This window comes from Candoia aspera, chromosome 5 (assembly GCF_035149785.1).
Source record: "Candoia aspera isolate rCanAsp1 chromosome 5, rCanAsp1.hap2, whole genome shotgun sequence".
NCBI classification, from domain to species: domain Eukaryota; kingdom Metazoa; phylum Chordata; class Lepidosauria; order Squamata; family Boidae; genus Candoia; species Candoia aspera.
Genome location: NC_086157.1, coordinates 45,976,631 through 45,992,609, shown reverse-complemented (window position 1 = coordinate 45,992,609; position 15,979 = coordinate 45,976,631).

The window sequence follows — 15,979 nt, the reverse complement described above, 5'->3', positions numbered from 1 at the left end:
CTTGCCTTCCAGCTACTGTATATTGAGCAATCATTTACTTCAAAGCAATCCCTACCATTAGGCACAGCCAGATCCTTATTCCAGACAACAAATGGTGGTGACAGAACACAATCCTTTGAAACCTCAGTAATTCCAGTAATTCCTTAGCAAGGTATATTTGCTACATGGTGCCACCTGCTGGTAAACCCATTTCAGATCTAATTTGGTGTCCTGCCAATATTAAAAAGCAAACAAAACTATTGCTTCAGGAAGGGATATTGATCTATTTCTTGAGAAGGGATTAACTGCTGCTTTATAATCCTGAGAAACTGGTACACCACCATCTGCTTTAACTGTAGCTTGAATGGGAGGAGCACATTATTCCTTCACTTTCTATCTATTGCTGCTGTTTCACAAGCTTTTAATTCAAATGGAACAGCTTGTCATTTAAAACCAGGATAAAATGAATAAATGCATTAGACTTTTGAACTACAAAACTATTAGTAAAAAGCTATGAGTCTTGGCACATAGACACACAGACACACACACGTACATATAGATACATACACATGCACACATGCATACATATCATAATTATTTACCTCTTTATTTATTTATTCAATTTATATAGCCTCCCATCTCATGTTGTGATTCTGGGTGGCATACACAATCAAAAAACAAAATAATGAAAAACAAAACCATTAAAAATACAATTAAAGAAAGAAAGTATATAAAGAATTGGCTTCCAATCTTATTTACAGCAGTTACAAAAAATGTATTATCCATCTTCCCTTTTTAAGGTTACATCATAATTCCCTTTTTCCCATATTTTACCATTTCTAATCACCAAATCCTGCCTCTGGGTGAGAGCCGGGGAGGGTTTTGAAACACAAGGACTGTGCAGTCTGGGGCCTTAGCAGGGGCCTTAGCAGTCTGGTGAGAGGAGACTGGCTTATGGCAAGGAAGGGTTGGTGTGGTTGGTGGGTGGGGCTTAAGGAGGTGACCCTTGATTAACTTGAGGTGCTGAGTGCTAATATTGCAGAAGCACCTCAGGTATTAAGGAGCTTTTGTTGGGACTGTATGTTGGTGTGAGGTGGGGGGTGCGGGCCTGGGCATGGATTTTGATAGAGAGGGGAGGGGAAAGGGTTCTGAAGGGATGAGGGCAGGCTATAATATCCCAGTAGTGATGGGTAGAGGGAGAAATGGCAGGAGACGAGGGGCAGGACCTGTATGTGGAATAGGTCACAGGTATATTGCTCCTGTGGCATGTTCCAGCCCCTAGAACTCACTCCTGGGTCCCAGTTGGCAGACTTTCAAGGCCCTGGACTGTCAGCTGCTGCTACTGAATGCCAGGTTGGTTTGTAATAAGGCCACCCTCATTCATGATGTGATTGTGGATGACAAAGCTGACCTGGCGTGTATTAAGGAGACCTGGCTGGGTGGGGAAGGGGGAGTTCCCCTTTCTAAAATGTGCCCAGCTGGTTACTGGGTGTGGCACCAGCCAAGACTCCAGGGTAGGGACGGTGGGGTGGTGGTGGTCATCTGAGACACTTGGGAGGCATCCAGGGCGCTGCTGCTCAGATTGCTGGCTGCAAGACCCCGTTTGTTAAGTTGGGCTCTAAGAGGGATCAGTTGGGACTGTTGCTATTGTACCAGCCTCCCTGCTGCATAGCAACCTCCCTGCCTGAGCTCCTTGACTCCATAGCTGGGTTGGCAGTAGAGTTCCCCAAGTTTATGGTCTTGGGGAATTTCAACCTGCCTTGCTTGGGGGTGGGGTCAGAGGTAGCTTGGGGGTTCATGGTCACTATGACAGTCATAGGCCTGTCCCAAGTCATCCAGGCCCCAGTGCATAATAGTGGTCATTTGCCTGACCTGGTTTTTCTGTCAGAGCAGTGGCAGAGTGCTCTGAAATTGGGGGATCTTGGTTCCTCCCCTGTCATGGTCAGATGACTGCCTGGTGAGCCTCCAGTTCTCTGGTGCCACCCTCCTCCACAGGGAGGTAGGGCCTATTAGATCAGTTAAGGGTGGGCGGCACAGTGTTGTGCTGGTTCTCCTCCTTCCTCCTGGTTGGTTCCAGTTGGTGTTGATGGGGGGGAGAGGTCCAGCCCACATCCCCTACTTTGTAGGTTGCCTCAGGGCTCAGTTCTCTCCCGTCTCCTATTTAACATCTACATGAGGCCGTTGTGGGGAGGTGATCCAACGGTTTGGGGTGATATACCATCAATATGTTGATGATACTCAGCTTTATATCTCTACCCCAGACTGCCTGAGTGATGCCGTGGATGTCCTGACCCAGTGTCTGGAGGCTGTAAGGGCCTGGATGGGGTGCTTTGGGTTTGTGGGCCTTCCGGTGGTAAGGTTTCTCCATCTTTGGTCTTGGATGGAGTTGCACTGCCCCAGACAGACCCAGTGCACACTCTGAGGGTCCTCGTAGACTCACGGCTCCTCCTCGAAGAGCAGGTGGCAGCCGTGGCTAGGAGGGACTTTGCACACCTTTGGGTTGTGCACCAGCTGCTCCCATTTCTAGACCGAGAGGCTTTGCTCACAGCTACTCATGCCCTCGTGACCTCCCGTCTGGACTACTGTAATGCACTCTACATGGGGCTGCCCTTGAAGAGCATTTGGAGCATTTGGAAGCTTCAACTGGTGCAAAATGCAGCTGCATGGATAGTAAATGGTGTCAGATATTTGACACACGTAACACCACTGCCATGTGAGCTGCATTGGTTGCCGGTGTGCTTCCGGGTGCAATTCAAGGTGCTGGTTGTCACCTTTAAAGCCCTTCATGGCTTGGGACCGGGTTACCTAAGGGACTGTCTTGTCCCAGTTGTTTCTACCTGTCCAATTCGATCTGGCAGGTTGGGTGTCCTGTGGTCCCGTGAGCCAGGGAGTGTCAGTTGGTGGGAACTAGAAGGTGTGCCTTCTCTTCGGTAGCACCTGCCCTCTGGAACATTCTCCCTCCACAAATTAGGATGTCTGCAACCCTGTTGGCCTTTCGTAAGGTTGTGAAGTCCTGGCTTTGTGCCTGGGCCTGGGGGCCTGAGCATGTGGATGGTCCCATCTCTTGGTTATATTAACATCCATACATTGCTTACTTGGCAGCCATGTATGTTTATCTTGTACTTTAATTGTTTTAATTGTAATTGTTTTAACTGTTTTATGGTTTTATTGTTGTAAGCCACCCAGAGTCACTTGCTGAGATGGGTGGCTATAGAAATTGAATAAATAAATAAATAAATAAATAAGTCACCGGTTCATTTTTTTTCCCATTTTCCGGAAAAAGTCCATAAAGGGTTTCAATCTCTAAACTTTATTTATTTCAAAACATAATAAAATACAAAACATTACATACAATACATACAACAAACAAACAAAACAAAGATGAAATTTAAGAAAAGAAAAAACAACAATTATAAATACAAACATAAGATAAAAAATAAAATAAGTTAAAATAAGATAAAGAAAATAAAAGGCAGTTTCCGACTAGCCCCATTATAGATATACTTATAATTGAAATACAGTAATCACTTCCCACTGGTTTATCCAACATGACCATTATTTCCATTCCATAAATAAAGTTTTAAATAAAACCCATAATCATAACTTCACTTTTTTATGTTGCGAGCAGGTAATCTGTCATGCTCCCCATTGCAAGGCATCCATGCATCACAACGGGGAACATGCCTTTCAGAAAGGGGGAAGGAAGGAGGAAGGAATAATCCTAAACCCTTAAACACTTTAACACTAAAGCAATCACCAGGACAAAGGAGGCACACCTTTGCCCGGACCAGAGGAGCCATCAACATATCGCCCGAACATCTCCACATTACCCCGGGGGACACACCTGCACCGGACACGGGAAGGAGACAGAGGAAACCAGCGATGATCCCCATGATCGCCCATCGCCAGACCGGTATCGCTTCCAGATTGCCCATCAAGGATCCGGATCCAGCTTGTGGGACAATGGGTGGTGGTGGATGGCAAGGTCTGCACCGCGGGTATATACGAGGTACCCCGCAACCACGCCTGTATTCCCGTCTTTTTGCGTGTATGCACTCTGTACCCAATAAACGGAAATCCTTAGCCCCATCTAAATGAGTCCGTGTCTTATTGGGGAACGAGGCAACCCTGACATAATCTAAAAAAGGTCGTCATATGTCCGTAAATTTAGAAATAGTTTTATCTCTTATTAAGACTGTTAGTTTTGCCATTTGTGCTATATCCCTTAATTTAATTGTCCATTCTTCTATTGTTGGTACTTGTGGTTCCTTCCACCATTGGGCATAAAGTATTCTTGCTGCAGTAGTCATGTGTAGAAACAAATTATCATGTTTTTTCTCCAGTTCCTCTTCCATTAAACCTAATAGAAACAATTCTGGGTTTTGTTTTGTTTTTTGTTATATTTACTTCAAGGATTTTCTGAATAACAATATACTGTTTATCTGGTCCCAAAATTTCCTTGTTTTGTCCCATGTCCACCAGAGGTGGTAGAAGGTTCCTTCTCCTTGTGGGCATTTCCAACATACATTTGTTACATTTTTAAACATTTTTGATAATTTATCGGGTGTTAAGTACCAACAGTACATCATTTTATAAAAATTTTCCTTTAAATTATAACTCAATGTAAATTTTAAACCTTTTGTCCACATCCTTTCCCCTTGTTCCATCATAATATGTATCCAAAATTTCTAGCCCACTTAACCATACGCTCCTTAACTTGTTCATCTTCCAAATTCATTTGTAACAGCAGTATATACATTTTAGTAATAATATGTTCATCATTCATACAAAGTTGATTTTCAAAGAGAGTTGTTTCATTTACAGATCTATAATTCTTATTGTCCAACTGAAAATGTTCAAATAATTGTATATAGGTAAACCAATGACATGAGTGGCCTTCTACCTCTAGTTTTTCTCTCGTCTTAAACATGGGTTTATCTCCTTCAAAATTTAACAAATCTTTATATCTTAACCATTTTATTTCTCTCACACTTCCTTGTCTTACAACATCCTAGGCAATACGTGCCTCTTAAAGTGATCTCCATAAAGGTATACTAGATGACAGTCTGTTTGTCCCAGATCCTTAATATAGCCTTCCTAATAAAATGATTTTTAAATCATTATATTTACCTTCACTTTATCATACCATAAATAGGCATGCCATCCAAATCTTAGTTCATGACCTTCAAGTTGTAACAATTCTTTATTCTCTAAGGTTAACCAATATTTGATCCACATAAAGCAACATGCCTCAAAATACAATTTTAAATCCAGCAGTCCCAAACCTCCACGTTCCTTGGCATCCTGTAATAATTTGTATTTAATTCTTGGTTTTTCACCTTGCCAAATAAATTTTGAAATATCTTTTTGCCATTGTTTAAATACTACATCAGTTGACAAAATTGGTATCATCTGGAAGAGGAACAACATCCTAGGCAATACATTCATCTTGATTACAGAAATCCTCCCCAAAAGACATAAGTGTAATTTTCCCCATCTTATCATGTCTTTTTTTAATTTCATTCCAAATTTTAACATAATTGTTTTGGAACAACCCACTTTAAGTTAAGGGCATTTGCGGATGATTTAGTTTTGATATTACAAGTTCCCTTAGACTCAGTTGAGTATTTGATGGAAAAAATGAAAGATTTTGGATCATTAGCGGGCTTTAAAGTAAATAAACAGAAAATGAAAATGTTAATTAAAAATATGACACTGAACAATAAAGAATTGTTGGTGAAGAAGACGGGTTTTAAGAACGAAAAGAAGATTAGATATTTAGGAGTAATTTTGTCAACTAAAAAGTCCATAAAGTGTTTCCAGACACTAATAAATGTACTTGTTGCTTTTCCCTGATCAAGTAATTTTGCCATTTCTGGAAATCTGTCATCTTCTGTCATCTTCACCAACCTTTCCTCCATGGGGGGTATTTCAGAGTCTTTCCATATTTGTGCATATAGTAGTCTTGCTGCAGTTACCATGTACAAAAGAATCTTCCATGAGTCTTGTTTAGTTGACTATCCATAAAAAACTATCCATTCTGGTTTCAACTGAATATTAATCTTTAAAATTCTTTGCATCGCTATTCTTTTTTTTTTTTTGTCTTTTGTCTTTCCTTTTTCTGTTTATTCACTAGTTCTGTATTTGTCTTTATTTTTCCTTTTTTTAAAATCTGTATGATTGTTTTTTTTACTGTATAAAATCCTTTAATAAAAAATATTTTAAAAAATACAATTAAAGCAGTTAAAAACTATAATAAAAACACAGGAGAGTGTGTTTTAAACTTAACACAATGCAATCATTTAACAGGCTCCACACTTCCATGGGATCCCCAGACCTGATGACAAAACCAACTTTTAAGGGCCTTCCGGAAGGCCAACAAGTTTGGGGCCAATCTTTTAGCCTTTAAGGTAATTTAAGCTAGTTCTAATTTAGGCTTAGACTCTCCAGCAATATTTATTCATTGCACACAGTGAAATCTTTCCTCTGTAGAATGGGCTGAAGTAATCTTGGCCTGTGGACTAAGTAAAGTATCTTGGGAAGCTTCTTGGATACCCATTTAAAAAATCCCTTCCAGGTCTTAAATTCTCCAAATGGTAGGTTATAGGAGTAAGAGGAATGTTGGTTTATTTGAATTACTCTTTAAAAAGGAGACATGAGGCAATTCTGGAAGTTGTAATCACAGCATCTCCAGAGGGCAACATTTATATTCTATTTCAGAATTTCAGCAAGGAATATACCCTTTGAAATTCAGATTTTCAGATAATGGCTTTGAAATTGACTTTGCACCTAGATGTTTTGTTAGCGTAAATGCTCAGCTCAGGTTAGTGTACAATTGTGAACAATGCTGAGACTAAGCTAATTATATTTAGGTTAGAGTATGGCAACACATTCTACAAGAACCTTCAGAAACGTAGTTGGCCAGCAGCATGTTCATTACAGACACTGTTCAGAAGTTGTATATACTGTATTTGTGATATATTTTAAAATAATACATGCAGTAAATCCAGGATCTTGCTTCCTCCCATGCTATTCTACCTAGCCCCTTTAATGGTAGTATTTGTTTTTTCCCTGTTAGTAACACTATTAGCATTTTTTATCTGATGATGAAGGTGAATATCTTTTTTTAACATCATAGAATTATACACCTGTTACTAGTCAAGTAAATGCTTAATTGAAAATAAATGTACTGTCAATATTTTTAAATATCAAAGACAGATGGGAGAAAAATGTGCACTCCGACTCTGCACTTCACCTGGGCTAAGGTACAGCATGACTTGCATGTTATGCTTAAATGCCTATCTTTAAGATACAACATTACAATACTAATATTTGATATGTTTGTAATAGTCATTCCCCCCCTTCTTTTGTAGTGGTACAATAAATGATTGCTTCCCAATCCACTGATTCTTGGCAAGCCTACTAAAAGTGATAGCTCATAGTAATAACCACTGGCAAATTCAAGCTGTATATGCAAATATAGATACAGCATTAACATACCAATGTTTACTATTTGCAAATTAAACAATTCTGTCTTGTGGAGGTATCAGTTACAGTCAAATAAAAGCTTAAACAATTTAACCATATTGGCCTGTGCTACAGGCGTAGTTGATTAAGCCTATTTTTCCTTCTAAAAGCCCATCAGAATAAGATGTGCTACTGGACCTCATGTTTATAACTTTGTGCCATTTTCTTACAAAAGTTAACATGGCTAATTATTTTATGAACTTGCTTAGAATGCTGCTAATATCAACATCAATATGGGACAGCCAGATTCAAAGAAGCTCAGCTAAAATAATTTAATTCAGGTGGTTCTTTGGCAATTTAGCTGGTTTGGCTGTTTAGTTGGATTAGTATTCCCTGTTTCATTAATGTGTTTTTAATTATGTTTTAGTTTTTTTTTTAATTTACTTCACATTTTGTATTTAAGATGACAGAGCAGTAGAATGAGAATAATGGTAGTAGTAAATTAGCTCAAAAATAAGTGTATGATATCCTTAATGTCAAGGATTTGGAGGAAAATAATTTAATTTTCCTAGAAGGATTAATTTAACATTGAACCATACAATATCCAAATATCAGGTTCTTCCATTCATTTCCATGAAGCACTGGAAAGAATCATTCAAGTATAGGCAACCTGATGATGTCTAGATATTTTAGGCTACAATTCCTGGGAACTCCAGCCAGCATTACTAAAAGGCAGGGATTTTCCCATTCTCAGCAAGGTAAATGTCTTTGTCTTGGCACCCTGGGAAGTTCTTACAAACTCATAAGTCTACCTGAACAGTGGGGTCCATTCAGTGACTCTGTCTGTGAGGCCACATGCTCTAAAGGCTGGCAATTATTCTTTCAGTATTCCATTGCTTCAGTTTCATCTCAGATAATCTGATAACTTCTCTTTTTAATTGCATTCACTTTGCTGGAGGCTCTTCTTTAGCCCCTTTCATCCACTTACAAAACCAATATTTTATTTCCATCATAATCACTCTGCATTTTCTCTGTCTTTTTAAATCTTAACCATTCCTTGCTCTCTTTGACTACATTCTTTGTAACTATTTTTTCTACATTATACAAGATTTCTCTTATGTACATTTTTTCTCATGCTCAGCCTACTTTACTTCATTCTGCCAAGCATGCTCTTTGAATTTCCCCTTACTGTAACTCCAAACAATTCTGTGGCACTCTGTAGCATAAGTCTTTTCATTCTGTTTCAAGCAGCTACCACATTCTCTTTCCTTATGTCCACTTTCCATTTATTTTGGGGGGAAGACTGATCTGTCTTCCAATATTTTTTCTCTAGTGGGTCCATACTTCCTCTTCCTGCAATTCTTCTACTTTCACTCTTATTTCATTTGCTTCTTTCCTTTCCCTCCATGTTTATCCCCCCCCCCAAAAAGCCACAACTAACACTACAAAACACTTTGGGCACCTCTCATCACCACTGTATCTTTCACTAATTATCTCAGCCTTTCAACATAAACAAATCAGTCTGCTTTTAGATTCATTATTTTGTCATGCATACACATGAATAGTAGTTGTGTTGTTATGTTTGATGGGAGAATGATTGCAAGTTACATATACTATAAATGGTGAAATATTAGAGCATGCATTTGTGTATCTTAGTAGAAAGTTTACTAAAGATGGGGAACAGATGGAGAAATTTTAGGATGTGAAGATGTTGGTATAAATGTAGCTGGTAGCATGTGTCCTGCTACAATGAATTGAATAGAATTGAATCAAAAGCCTCATTATGCTTCTGTATCTCTTTGAGATTCAAAGCTTTGTCCAACTGAAATTTTTAAATTCCCAAGTAGTATATGGAGATCCTGATTCAAAAAAGTGTCCAAAACAATTTCAAGACTCCAATGTACATTATATTTCATTTTTTGTTGGAAAATTGGAGAACCTCTCTATATAACAAGAGCTGAACAATGCTACTCTTCTAATTAGATTCCACAGTATTTTCTAGCACCAACTGTGCTAAAATCACTCTGTAGGTCCTTGCCAGCTACCTTCAGAGTCTGCTTTATTTGATGGCTGGTCATTTAGGGCTAAAAGATCCTCTGGGTATACAAGGAAGTTCCAGAAAGACTTGCCATAATAAATGACAAGACCTGGTTGGTTTTCAACAAATGTGGAATTCCTTACATATAAGTGTTTGCTTCAGCCTTTATGATAAAGACCAGAACTGAACTAGGGTCATGCAAATATTAATGTCCAATAAGTATGCCCCGTTTATATTTTCCGTTTAGGGATACAATCCAAAGCGACACTCAAATGACTTTGGAATATGATGCTCCTTGTTAACAATCTCTCTGGCCCTAGGTTAGAGACTTGGAGTTGAATACAGAAAGATTGGGGTGGCGAATGACAGTAAGGAAAAGCACCAGTTCAGGGAATAGCCATCAGGAAGGACTCAATATAACAGTATAGGGACAGAGCAGAACACAAGAACAGAAAACAAACCTGGTAAAATAAAGGCCTTTGATTTTTGAAGTTCCTATTTGATTCTTGATCGTCGCAAAGTAACTTGAAACATTTCTAATTAAAAGATACCAGACTTCAGTGGAATGCGTAGACATACCTAAAGAGCTAGCATTAATTTCCAGTCATGAAATTCAAATCTATTGTTGTTACTGGATTTTGATTAGACCCACAATGTAAGATATGGCCTGTACCAAATAAGAATGTGGGGCAATGGTCTGAAGGGGCCCAGTGAATTGTGTGGTTTTAAAGGAAGTCATCAAGAGCTCCCAATCACGTTCCTGAGATTTTGAAGTGAGGCATTGCTTGTTTACTATGAACAAGCAAATTAAACACCCCATTCATTCTTAGACCCCAGTCCTGATTACTTGGGATTAAGCTCTAATATGTTGCTAGCCTTTGTCTCCCCTGTTAAGACCTGCAGGAATTGTTTCACGTACCATGCCCACTAGTGTTGCTTGTCCCTGCCTCCCTACCCTCCACAAATTAGTACTGTCAAACACTGTAACTGAAATATCACTTATGAAATGAATGTATAAACAGCATAACACTTTACATATTTATGAAAATATACCATCCTTGAGCTTCATAGCTGCTCCCTACAACTAGTGACATCCAAGATAATTGGCAAAAACTGGCCTTCATAAAAGGTCTTCTGACCAAGAAACCCTATTCATCCCAGGGTAAAAGCTAAAGCCCCTTTTAAAAAATCTTTCATAAGCATATTGTCCACTCAAGCAATTTACATTATCAGGAAAAATCCCATCAGCAAGTCAACTTACTAAATTTACAATTTGTACCACATAATCATAATCCCAACTGTAAATCAGTATGCTTGTCGTCTTACATCCTTTCATTTTGCCAAAAGAGAAAAAGCTTTGGTTTTTTTTCCCTTTTAATAACAATATCACTGCCAGTGTTGGGAAATCCTGCTATGCCTCTGCAGCCAATAGGACAGCCTGTTTTCCACTGGAAAAAATAATTCTCTTCCACTTTCTGTGCCCAGTTAGGCATTACACAGCAGTTCCAATCAAGCTTCTTCCCACTCCAAAGAGGATTTGTGTCTGTGTGGGCATACTGTAGAAATGAACTTTCTTTGTCCTCTCTCTCAACCCACAACATCATTATCTGGAAAAGCCCTTGAAAACAAATGAACTAGCATACTACCTATGCAAGGTTTGGACTGCCTGCAGATCAATGCCATAGAGAACAGCCGTTGAAGTTTTTCAAAAGATTGGGTTATACAATTGATCTTCCCTCACAACCATTTTCATAACTGCAAATCACCAGGCAGGTATACATTAATACATGTGGGACAAATACATGAATAATATGCATGTGGGTTGTGAATGCTAGAGAATTGTTTTCTTTTTTGTGAATGGGAGGAGGCTGGGCCACATATCACTTCTGGAGTTCAGGAAAGGATAGCATCTTCCTCCTCCCAGCCCATTGCAAATGCACCCCATGCTTGTGTTTTCCAGCTTTGACCCAAAACTGTAATTTTCCAACCAAAGCTGCCTTAAGCCCTTCAGAGCAGACAGTCCCCAGTGCTTTGTTCCATTCTAGTTCCATTCCCAGTAGTGACTGGCTGCGCTGCCTGGCACTACTCACTCCCCTCCAGTGGGTGGTCTTCATGGACTGCCAGACTGCTATACTCTTTGATGGTTGGCAGTTGCTGGGTTTTTGTTTTGTTTTTAATATACCTGCAGTTGATCCAACCATGCCTACATAAGTCAGTGTAGCATTCTCAACCCTCAAAGCTCATGCTCCATTCACCCCTTACTTGTCCCGGTGGACACCCTTTTGGTTTCCATCCAGGATGAATGAAGCATGCTCCCCTGCTTTTCTATCCTCTGCCCACCAGACTGCAAAGCTTTAATTCCCTCTATTTATGTATTTATTTATCTACTCATCTTTAATTTACGAAGTAGGAACACTGGTACTTTGTTTTTAGGAAGCTGGATTATCAGTTCTCCTTACTACAAAGTTCTCATGGACTTACAGAGAAAGATAGGAATGAAACAACCTGTTCATGATTTCTTTGATTATTGGACTGTCAGATGGTACTATAAAGGGAAAAAAGAAAGGATCTGTATTAATGTCAAAGGAGGTAATATGGGAAGGGTGGGAGGGTAGGCATCCAGGTGTGTAAACATCTGGAAAAGTAAAGGCAAGGCACAAAGAATAGTGAAGAGTGAGGACCAAATCAACCTAAATAGGGCTACCTTCTAAGTGGTAATTAAGTCCTTAGCCTAGCTGTGCACCAGATCCTTAGGAATCTATCAGGCACCCTCTGAAACTCCACTGGGCCAATCAGCTGCCTGCTGCAGATCAGATAAAAAGGTACTACCTCCCTCAAATGGGGAGAAGGTAGAGAGAACTCCAAAGTCATCAAAGAGTGATCTGTCCAAACAGATAAACAGAAGCACCCCTCAATTCCAGATCACATCACCACTGCCTCAAGACAAAACCAGATCAACCAGATCCAATGTGTGACCCCTGCTGTGTACCAGGATGATGATGATTTTGGCCAGGTCCATGGTTGCCATGAACTCAAGAGCTGCTGCAGATTCAGTGCCTAAGAATGGCAGATTGTAGTCTTCCAGGATCATAAGTCAGGGAAACTCCATCACCAGCCCAGTAACTGTGCTGAGCAGCTTCGGCTTCAATGCTGCTACGCAGCAGAGGGGCCAGTGCAATAACAGCAGTCTTATCTGTTCCCAAAAGCTCAGACTCACAAGTAGGATCTCCCATCCAGCTATACACAGAGCAGTGACTCTGAAAGCCATAAGAGTCTTCTTGATATTAATAATCCCTCCTCCATTCCTGTCCTGGGATTGTGGCTGGTGCCACACTTGAAACCAGGAAGTCCTATTTCTGAAAGGGGAAGCCCCCGTTCCATATCCTATCAGGTTTCAATAATGTAGGCCAAATTGTCCCTCTCCGCTCCTTATGAGCAGCCAATCTGGCATTTAGCACAACAGCCTGAGACCAGGGCCACCAAGGATCCAGTGAAGGCACCATCAACAGCACCATGGACACCTCCACTTTCTCAAAAATCAGCAATGACCTCCCCCAACCTTCAGAGACACTCCATAATCTAATAGTTCTGCCACCTGTTACACAAGGACCTGTTTAAAAAAACCCCTTAAGCTACTCAGTCTATATTTTACATAATGTTTTCATATAGCATAAAATGTCAATTTCACTGACATTCTTCCTAGGACACACTGTGTTGTCCTTCCAATAATTCAAAATGCAATCTCTGCAGTGAGGTCAATAAATATTCCTCACAGATTCCTAGCTAATGTTTATTTATAACTTACTCTGCTGGATATATGAATGCTTGGTTAGGTGCCTGCAAATTAATCAATGAGGAGGCAATCAAAATTAGTCTTTAAAATTCTGGCAGCTTTTTATAATGTTTAGACAGCTTTTATTCTCACTATTATGGAATACTAATTACATTTCAAAATGTTTCCACTATGCTGAATAGTTTTATTAATTTTATCAATAAAACATATGGTAAGTGTTCCTGTCAAAGAATGTCACAATAAGAATCATATTGTTTTAACACAGATAGATGTATTTCTATGCCAGTCCATTGATTCTGCACCAATATTCTCCTAAGCCAAGCAATTCGATTTCAACCTTAATAGCTTCATGTAGTGTGTGAACTTTTTTTCCTAGGAAATAGAAGTGAGATGGGTAGAATATATTGTTGAAAGATATTCTTCTTTTTTTGTGCCTTCAAGTCAGCACTGACTCCTGGTGACTGCCTAGAGTAGCCCCTGCAGTTTTCTTGGCAAGGTTTTTCAGAAGTGGTTTGCCATTGCCTCCTTCCTAGGGCTGAGAGAATGACTGGCTCACGGTCACCCAGCTGCCTTTGTGCCTAAGGTGGGACTAGAACTCACGGTCTCCTGGTTTCTAGCCTGGTGTCTTCACTACTACACCAAACTGGCTCTGTTAAAAGATACTGCCATGTATCAAATCCTGCTTTTGGTGAAACAATAAATGTGGCAGGAATATGCCATTCAAATGTTGCTGAACTATAACATGACCAATGATCAAAGATTCTGATTACAGTTCAGCAGCTGTACAGAGTTCCCAATTCCCGCCTACCTTTAAAAAGATTCTTCTCTTTAGAGTACTTCCCATCTGGTGTTCTATATATGTATTGAAATTTCTTTTTTTTTTAGTAGTAAATTTTATTAGGTTTTAGGAAAAGAATAAAAACTACAAAAAAAACCCTACAAAGAATGAAAAAAAAACTTAAAAAGTGCAGAAACACAAGAGAAACTTTTTTTTAATTTACAAAAGATGTGGCTTCTGACTTTTAACAGCAAGGATATACAAAATTTCCATAATCAATCTCTTACTCTATATTAAAGCAAAACACCACATTATATCTATAAGTTATTCCACTTTATCCATATGTTTTGAAATTTTTAATTCCCAACCAGCTAGCAAGGAACTTTGGGAACTGAAATCTAGCATACTTAGAAGACACCTGGTTGAAGGAGGCTGTTTTATTTATATTTGATCAAATATGCTACAGGGCTTACAATACAAATTGAAAATTTAGAAGCATAGATTAAAAAAATGTTTTAAAATAGCTTTTCCCAACTTAGTTCCCTCCAAATAAGTTGGAACTCAGTTCCCTGAATTCTCAGTCTGTATATCCTTTGGTTATGCTGGGTAGTATTTCTGGAAGTTGAAGTTTGACACATTTGGAGAAGAGCATATTTGAAAGGACCACTTTCAAGGATTTTTCACATTGATTTTTGTGCAGCAAGTTACTGTGTGTTTGTCTCTGTCTCAGACAGGGTTTTCATCAAAGAAACTAGGAAAGTTCTTCAGCTTTTAGTAAACTTGGTAAGCTCCAAGGGGATGGAGGAAGTCTTGCTACTGTGTTGGAAAAATAACTCAACAAGAAATATAACTCACCAAGTTATATAAATAACTCACCAAGAAATAAAAAAAAAATAAATCACCAAGAAATGCCAAACAACTTATTGATCCAAAGTCAGAAGGTTACAGTGAGTCTCTGGTCCCTTCTACCAGAAGAACGAAGAGCAAGAGCTACAAGATAACATAGATCTAATATAAAATGCTGATCAAAAACAGTTTGAACGTGCATTTACACTAGTGGAGAACCCTAACTACAAAAAGAAATGCTTACAATTGATAAGGAAACAAGATAACTGCAAAGGCAACTACAGGTATCTTTCATGTTGTGAAATCACTACAGACTCATGCCTAGAAAGGAAACCTAGTAGCTTTGATATGTAAATTTAGTCAGGCACAGATTGGCACAATAATAAAAATCCCATTTTTAAGGATGTTACATGAGAAGCACAAAGAGTAGGACAGATGTGAATTTAAAGAAACATGTATATAATACAATACTTATAAAGGCAAGCATATGCATAATTACATTATTACAAAATTGATTCAGCCTGAGTTCTTAATGTAGCTGATCACACTACACACAAGCACACAATGTTGGATCTCACCAGAATGTTTAAAATGCACCAGTTCTAAATATTTGTTCAAAAGCTGAGCCTAGGACTTTCTGTTACCAACTACAATATAGAAAACTTCAATCACAGATGCCTGCTTTCCTCTTTAAATCAACTAATCAATCTCTGTAATCTACTTGTTTAGTTGTTATCATAAGTACTGAACTTTCTTGCTTGTTCAAGTTAAATTGTCTCATCTATTATAATTAAAATGAGCATGAGGGTCATAAATAAAAGTAAACTCTGAAGGATCAAACTGGGAATTCAGCAAAATACTCTGAAGACAACATGAGATAAACAAATTGAATTATCCAGAGGAAATATGCAGCTGGAAGATTAAAAAGAAAACAAGGTAGGTTTTTTCTTAAACAACTGAAAGAAGCTTAAAAATTATCTGTCCAATTTTATGCTATTTAACTATTCAACTTTGGAGAAGGACTTTTATAGGTGAAGGTAAACAGTATTTCCATTAGTCTTTCACTTTGTAAATTCTT